Raw genomic sequence first — 8,399 nt, forward strand, 5'->3', positions numbered from 1 at the left:
TAGGCCCAACAACTTTGAACAACTTTGTGGGACTAAACTGTTTTGATGTCTTCCAGTCAGGATTTCGACCACACCACAGCACTGAGACTGCTCTTGTTAAGGTCTTCACTTAAACACTGACAGTGGCAGAATAACAGTGTTAGTATTACTGGATCTCAGTGTCGCATTTGACATGGTTGACCACAACACATTACTAGACAGAATGGAAAACTGGGTGGGACTTTCTGGCACAATACTAAACTGGTCTGAATCCTACTTAAAGGACAGAGACTACTTTGTGTCTTTAGGTCACATCTGAGCAGACAAAAATGACATGCAGAGTTCCCCAAGGCTCCATTCTGGGGCCTCTTCTGTTCAATATCTACATGCTCCCACTAGCTCAGATTATGGAAAACAACATAATATGCTACCACAGTTATGCGGATGACACACAAATTTACATAACCATATCACCACAGGACTAAGGTTCAATACAAGCACTGAGTAAGTGCATTGAACAAATCAATGATTGGATGTGCCAGAGTTGTCTTCAATTAAACAAAGACAAAACTGAAGTAATTGTTTTTGGAGCCAAAGAAGAATGGACAGGGACTACTTTGTGTCTATACGTAATTACACATCTGAGCGGACAAAAATGACATGTGGAGTTCCCCAAGGCTCCATTCTGGGTCCTCTTCTGTTCAACACCTACATGCTCCCACTAGCTCAGATTATAGAAAACAACAAAATATGTTACCACAGTTGACACAGAAATGATGACACACAAATTTACATAACCATATCACCAGGAGACTATGGTCTAAAACAAGTAAGTGCATTGAACAAATCAACGATTGAATGTGCCATAATTTTCTTCAGTTAAACAAAGATAAAACTGAAGTAATTGTTTTTGGAGCAAAGGAAGGACGATTAAAAGTCAGCACTCAGCTTCAGTCGATAATGTTACAAACCACAAACCAAGCCAGAAATCTTGGTGTAGTCATGGACTCAGACCAGAATTTCAACAGCCACATTAAGACAATTACAAAGTCAGCCTACTATCATCTGAAAAATATATCAAGAATTAAAGGACTTATGTCTCAGCAGGATTTGGAAAAAACTTGTCCATGCATTTATCTTCAGTAGACTTGACTACTGTAATGCTGTCTTCACAGGTCTCCCTAAAATATCGATCAGACAGCTGCAGATGATTCAGAGTGCTTCTGCTCGAGTCCTCACTAAGACCAAGAAAGTGGATCATATAACTCCAGTTCTCAGATCTTTACACTGGCTTCCTGTCTGTCAAATAATTGATTTTATAATACTGCTGTTGGTTTATAAAGCACTGAATGGTTTAGGACCAAAGTACATTTCTGATCTGCTTCTACATTATGAACCATCCAGACCTCTCAGGTCGTCTGGGACAGGTCTGCTTTTTGTCCCCAGAGTAAAAACTAAACATGGAGAAGCAGCTTTCAGTTTTAATGCTCCACATATCTGGAACAAACTCCCAGAAAACTCCAGGTCTGCTGCAACTCTCAGTTCTTTTAAATCACAGCTGAAGACTTTTCTGTTTGCCGCTGCCCTTTATTAAACCAAATTTTAGGGTGCCAAGTCCAGCAATACTTAGATTTTAAATTCCTATTACTGGTGATGGACACAAATATTTTTGGTGTGTCATCAGATCGTGGACTGACCAAGGTGGCATCTCTTCAAGACTACCAATATTGCACATCTGAGCAAGGAAGGACCATCTGTATGCTTGCCCAGGACAGAAATGGGAGAAGGACTTGGGTCCTCTTCAGGATAAACTGGCAAGTGACATATCCATCTAATCATAATCATATTAATGATTGACTAAACATTTGTCTGTGATAATGTATGAATTAAAAAAACTAATCTCAATCAGTGTTTATGTCCATCATCAGGGTGACAATATCCCAAACATCCAACAGCAGCTATAATGTGAGAGTTGATGACAGTTGAGTGTTAGAGTGATAGTCAGTAGGGCCCCACAACAGTAAAGTCATCACGTAGGGGGAATGGGGAGAGCAAGGTAGGAGGCCCTTGGAGAATGTAGGATGCTGGAAGGTGCTTGCAGTAAGAGTGAGAGAGGCTCAGACTTCATTCTTCATGCTACATTCACCACAGGTGCAGATAGCCTAAAAGGAAGTGTGTGTTGTGACATGGACAAATTAAAAACTATCCATTCAGTGGCCTTGTGTCATCATATTCCTTTTATTTCTGCATTAATCACTGTGTAATTTAGTAAAGCATCTTTTCAAAATAATGTTAACAAAACAATGAATATTAACAAAACAAAAGCAGTTGTGCAACCTATCTGTGCTTTTAGGCTGCATGATATCAGCCGCATCACACAAAAAAAATAAAGTGGAAATGCATAGACGATGTGAACATCGTCAATAACAAGCATTAAATGTGTTTAAACAAAGTCTCTCATCAAAAGTGCATGGCCCTAAAAGTGTAGAAATGCACAAGCTCTTAGCTGGTGTTATAGACCTATCAGATTGTACGTGTAATAATCGTCATATGAGAAAAATACTGACCTCAGACCAGTTGTTTTCCCAAATCGACTCTTTTATGGAAACTATTTTATGTAAACTAACTTTTCCAGAAATCTCAGCAAAGAAAGTTAGGTCAGACCCCAATAAATTCCTCATTCCAAAAGAAATTCACATTAATTAAGGAATCACATAGATATTACCCTTGCAATAAATTAGTGCATAAATTTAAAGTAGATATTTCTCCAGTATGCCCCTTCTGTAAAACAGAAATTGAATCAATTTTTCAGTTATTCTATGAATGTATTTACTCTCAGGAGTTCTGGATTGATGTTGCTCTGTTAATTTATCAAAGCTTCAACAAATTGACGCCAGTAAGTTAATGTATCTTTGTACAATATATATTATATATATTTATTTATAATGTTCAAATTATACCATTTACACTCGCGCATGCACTCTCACTGCCCAATCTGCGTCGCACATGCACAAATGTAATTTAAAAAAAAAAATATATATATATATATATGTATGTATAAATACATAAATAAATACATAAATAAATGAATCATATATATCCTGAATTTATCCACCTCCCTGATCTCCAGAAACTGTCCTATTTTTGTGGGGAGAAAAGTCAATGTGCAGTAATAGCTGCAAAATATATTACATCTCGTCATAATCTGAGAGAAACAAGCTCTGTAGTAAATGTTTCTGTGTGATTACATCTGTAAAAATGCCTTTTATCATATTGTATTTAATATTATTGTTTATATTTTCATATTATTGTATGATTATTAATCATCTGTCAGTGTTTATAATTTGCTGTACTGATTTGGCAATGTAGGTTTCTGATCTGTCATGCCAATAAAGCTTATTTGAATTTGAATTTGAATTTGATATATTGTACAAAGATACATCTTTCATATCATCACGCTGACACACAAATGATAATTTTAACACCTTCCATGTATATTCAAACATCAATAACTAATAACATATTAATAAAATAAAATAAACAAAAAAAATGTAAACAACATCAATCTGTACGAGGGAGATGTAAACTTAAACATATATCTTGCAAATTATTTTCCTTACAAAGTAATTCAGAACAGACGGATGTTAGATGTGATCTGAAGCACTCTAGCCTTATGGATGGATAGGCTGAGGTGGAATACACCATTAGAGACGTAATCTCTCAAAAGCTGATAATACTCAAAACCTTTTTGTTGTTGTTGATGTAGTAGTACAGTAGTTATCGAGCAGTGACAGAGGACTGTTAAACTCCACTCTAATTTTGTTTGTCCAAATGGAGTTGCCATATGTAGCTGTCAAAGATGATGCACATGCACAATGCAAATCAGGCAGTGATGCAAATCGGGCAGTTACAGCATATGCCAAAAAAAGTTTCTAGCTTCCGGAGCTTCCGGGCAGGGGATGCCCAAGATGGCACCGGAGTAAGACGCTCTTGTATGCAGCAGACTATCACTTAGTGAAAAACTTGGATTTAATTACCCCCTGGATGTTAAAACAACTGAAAAAAGCTGCCTGATGAAGAAGTGATTTCAGTGACAACTCTTTAATACGCTTCTGACCAAATTTTTGCTACTTTTTTTAAAGAAATTGTGCTTGTTAACGATTTGCTCTTGCTAGCTTAACTTTAACTCAACATTACATTTGCCTGGAAGACTGAACGAAATGGATGATGGAAACCAAGTAAATGAGGAAGTAGATATGGAGATGCAGTGGAGAGAGTAAAACGTGTACACGACTACGTGAAACAACAACATAACAATACCCTGCTCGCCGCAAACAACAAGATAGGTGAGAATCAGACTCTTTTCTCGAGAAACTATAGTGTATTGAGAAATGTGTCAATGAGAACACTGACGCCATCCGCACTCTATCCACTTCTGTTGGAGATACGAGAGAGCAGGTGAGGGGTCTCACTACTAACATGGCAGAGTTGGAGCAGAAGGTCAAATCACTAACGACAGAGAACAATGTGCTAGGAGAACAGGTAAATGAAATGTATGCCTACAAGAGAAGATGGAATTTGAAGATATCCGGTGTACCAGAACAAGAAAGCCAAAATGTCAAGATGACCGTGATTGATCTACTGTCGAGAATCTCACCAGGGATTAAGGATTCCCTCCAAAACTCTGTGGATGTGGCACATTGAACTGGGCCCAAGAAGGATAAGAGCAGCAGAAGTGATACTAATACACAACTTCGATGCTTTATTGTACAGTTTCTATCACGCACACCCCGTGAGAGTGAGAAAAGAAGGGAAGCTGGCTGGCTACAGTGGTCCATTCGCTATCATAGCTAGAAGGAGGACAAGATGTCACCACAGCACCAGGTGGTTCTACAGCTGCCTTACCGTATGCTAAGGTTTCTAATTGATATACTATGCTCTCTCCACTGATGTTTCTGAATGATCTCTATTATTTAGAGAATCATTAAATGGAGATTAACTTTATTTTAAAGGAGAATCCCTTAGAGGAGGGTTGATTATGTTCATTTGCTGAGGTTTGTGATAACTGAGGTCATTGTCAGTTTGTGGAGACACTTATCTCTGAGGACTTGATGGGACTCAAGAACTTTGCATTTATCTATACTATTTGGAGAGAAGGCACTGGACTTTTTCAGAAAGGTCAGATACATTTTCTGTTTTATTTCTATATATATATCTATTTTTTTTTTTATTATCGGAAGGAGGCACCAGTCACTTTCTATACAGTACTTGCCTCCTAGCCTGCAACTACTTGCAAGATAACTAATATTCTTTCCTAATGAGTCTGTTCATTTACTGACCTTAATTTTTGTCCAATGAAAAAGAGCCTGAATGAATTCCTCTATATTTGGGCTAAGCCAATGAAAGATACTATACTCCCTATTCCTTTTTTTAATGTCTTGTTGGGGGGCAGTACTCATTAATTTTAGTACTTTTTACTTTATTTTTTGTCTTCAGCTGTCAAGAAGTTTCATCCCATGATTTCCTTCATAATATTGGAGAAAATATCTCTCTTTTTCAATTTTGCTATACCATGTCTGCAGCACAATTTAATTCAGGGGTGCATTAAAAATTAAAAGTTTTTGCACTTTTTTCCACATTTTCAAAAGGTTACACACATTCAAGTTATACCTACAAGGTAATTTTGTTCTTTTTTTTTAGTATTATGTCACAATTCTTTCTTTCTTGTTGTTCTTTTAATGTACGAGTGATAAGAGAAATAACCAAAAGAAAAGCCTTATTTTTGTTCTGTAAAGCACAAAAAAAAGATATTTATTTTTTACAAGAAACACATTCTTGTCAAAGAGATGAAACATTTTGGCACAATCAAAGCCTCTTTGTCATGGTTCTAATCACTCAGGGGGCATTTTGATCTTATTTGACCGTAACTTCAATGGATCTATTATTGAATCTCAGCTTTCAATGGATGGATTTTAATTGTTATTCAAATTGGTGATTTGTTAATGTTTAGCCCATGTTTATGGTTTTAGTAGGACCACTTTAAATAACACGCACCTTCAAGAATTGTCTACCAAGATACTCACTCTAAAAAATAAATTTCCCTCAGCCACACTCATTATTGGCGGTGACTTCAATGAGGCCCTAGATTTGTACATTTACAGAGCTCCCCCAAGAGGCAGAACAAATAACTTAAATTTAGTTATTAAAAATTTTTGGAGTCACCTATCATTAATAGATGCATTTAGGTTTGTATATCCAAACTTATCAGATTCATGGTTTACATGGTTCAAGGCTGACTTATCTCAGTCAATCAGTCAATCAATCAATTTTACATAGCGCCAAATCACAACAAAAAGTCATCTCAGGGCACTTTTCACATAGAGCAGGTCTAGACCGTACTCTTTAATTTATAGAGACCCAACAATTCCCCCATGAGCAAGCACTTGGCGACAGCGGTAAGGAAAAATTCCCCTTTAACAGGAAGAAACCTCAAGCAGAACCCAGCTCTTGGTGGGCAGCCATCTGCCTTGACCTGTTGGGTTGAGAAATCTCGCCCGGTTGGGTTGAGAATTCTCAAGAAATCTCATAGACCTCTGGCTTATTTCTGATTCTCTGGCACCCACCTTACAATCAAGCAATATCTTTCCTGCTACTCTAATGGACCATGCTGGAATTAATCTTGTCCTATCCAATGCAAAATCCAGTAAACAAAGGATACTGGAAACTTTATTCTTCTTTCCTTCAACAATCCTCCTATTGTTTAGGCATCAAGGATATTATAAATAGCTTCAAAAGGAATGATATCTCCTCCATATCAAAGTGGGAATTGTTCAAATTTGAATGTAGAAAATTTTCCATCAAGTTCGGCAAATAATATTCAGAAACCAAAGTGATTAGACATGCTAACTTTTTGAAAGAATTAAATGATATTTTAAATATATCATCTCCTAATGATAAAGATAAAATAAAACTGCATTCTTTACAAAAGGAGTTGCATACGCTTTATATTGAAAAAGCCAAAAGGGGCATTTATCAGATCAAGGTCTTAATGGTTGGAATTTGGGGGAAAAAATTCATCGTACTTTTATAGTTTGGAAAAAAGGCACGGGGAAACTAAAAAGATTTCTTCATTATATGTCAATAACACTCTTACCTCTGATAAGAAAACAATTGCAGCTTTTATTTTTAATTTTTAGCATGTTGGGACTACATGTGGACCACATGTTTCAATACTCCAAGAAACCTGAGCCCTGGGGGTTCGCACACAAAGTGTGAAGCTCCACCCATGGATCCAGGTCATCAAAACTAGAGATTCCCCTCTTATCTCTCAGCCCCTTTTTCTCCTCACAGCTCTCTCTGCTCTCTTATGTGGCCTTCTCACAGCAGACACACACAGAACTCTTTCTTTACGGCAGAAGACGCGAGAGCCTGCCTAAGACTCAGAAACTAAGTTTTCTAGTGCCAGCAGCTACCACACAAGTCTGCTGGTTGGTTGTACAAGTACAGGAGCCATGAAACAGAGTCAGCTTCCCACTAACTCTACACAGAGGACTGGACCTGGGCCCTCTGACCTGCACGACTGGAGCACCAGACCAACACAGCAAATTCTGCATCCTTTCAGGTTTGGAGCCAAACCCTTCTCAGCCTGTCTCTTCCACAGATTCACCAGCTAAGAAGCAGTGCACCACAAAGCATCTCTTTCTTCATGGACTGGTAACAACTGGCCATAGCCTAGCAACATAGTGAAGCATAGCACGGCTAAGCAAGAGTGTTTAACTTAATCAATGTACTGTACATGTATTGATTTGGCTAAGGTTATTCATTGAACTATTGTTGTGATGTCCTTGTTGTTCATAGTCAGGTTATTGCATAGCCACACCGCTAGAGGCCACACCGTTAATGATAACATGCTTAACACATGTTACATCCAGTAACTAGGCCTTGCATGCAACTAACCTTGTTTTAACCTGGCACCTTTAGCATACAGAAATTGGCCTTGAATAGAGAACCACACAGTTAAGAGGTTAAAACCTAGTTTGGCAAACTTTGGTTCAGGCAGCACATGTGGTTCAAGACACCACATGGTCTGGTCTTTTATCTCTGTAGTTCCCTTTATTAGCCAAATTGTCGGCATGCCATGTGCTCAGTCACCAGGTGAATGCAGCCATCTTGCTATTGTCTTCCCTACACACACACACACACACACACACACACACACACACTCACACACACACACACACACACACACACACACACACACACGCACTCACACACACTCACACTTGTATATAGGTACACTTAGCTAGATTAGTATTGTGTGTTTTGCTTTTACCCTTTGTTAAATAAATGCTTTTGGATATACCTGTTGTCTGTTTTAATGTTGCACAAGAATGAGTTTTGCCAACATCTGCTCTGTAAAG

This window comes from Thunnus maccoyii, chromosome 19 (genome assembly GCF_910596095.1).
Source record: "Thunnus maccoyii chromosome 19, fThuMac1.1, whole genome shotgun sequence".
NCBI classification, from domain to species: Eukaryota; Metazoa; Chordata; class Actinopteri; order Scombriformes; family Scombridae; genus Thunnus; species Thunnus maccoyii.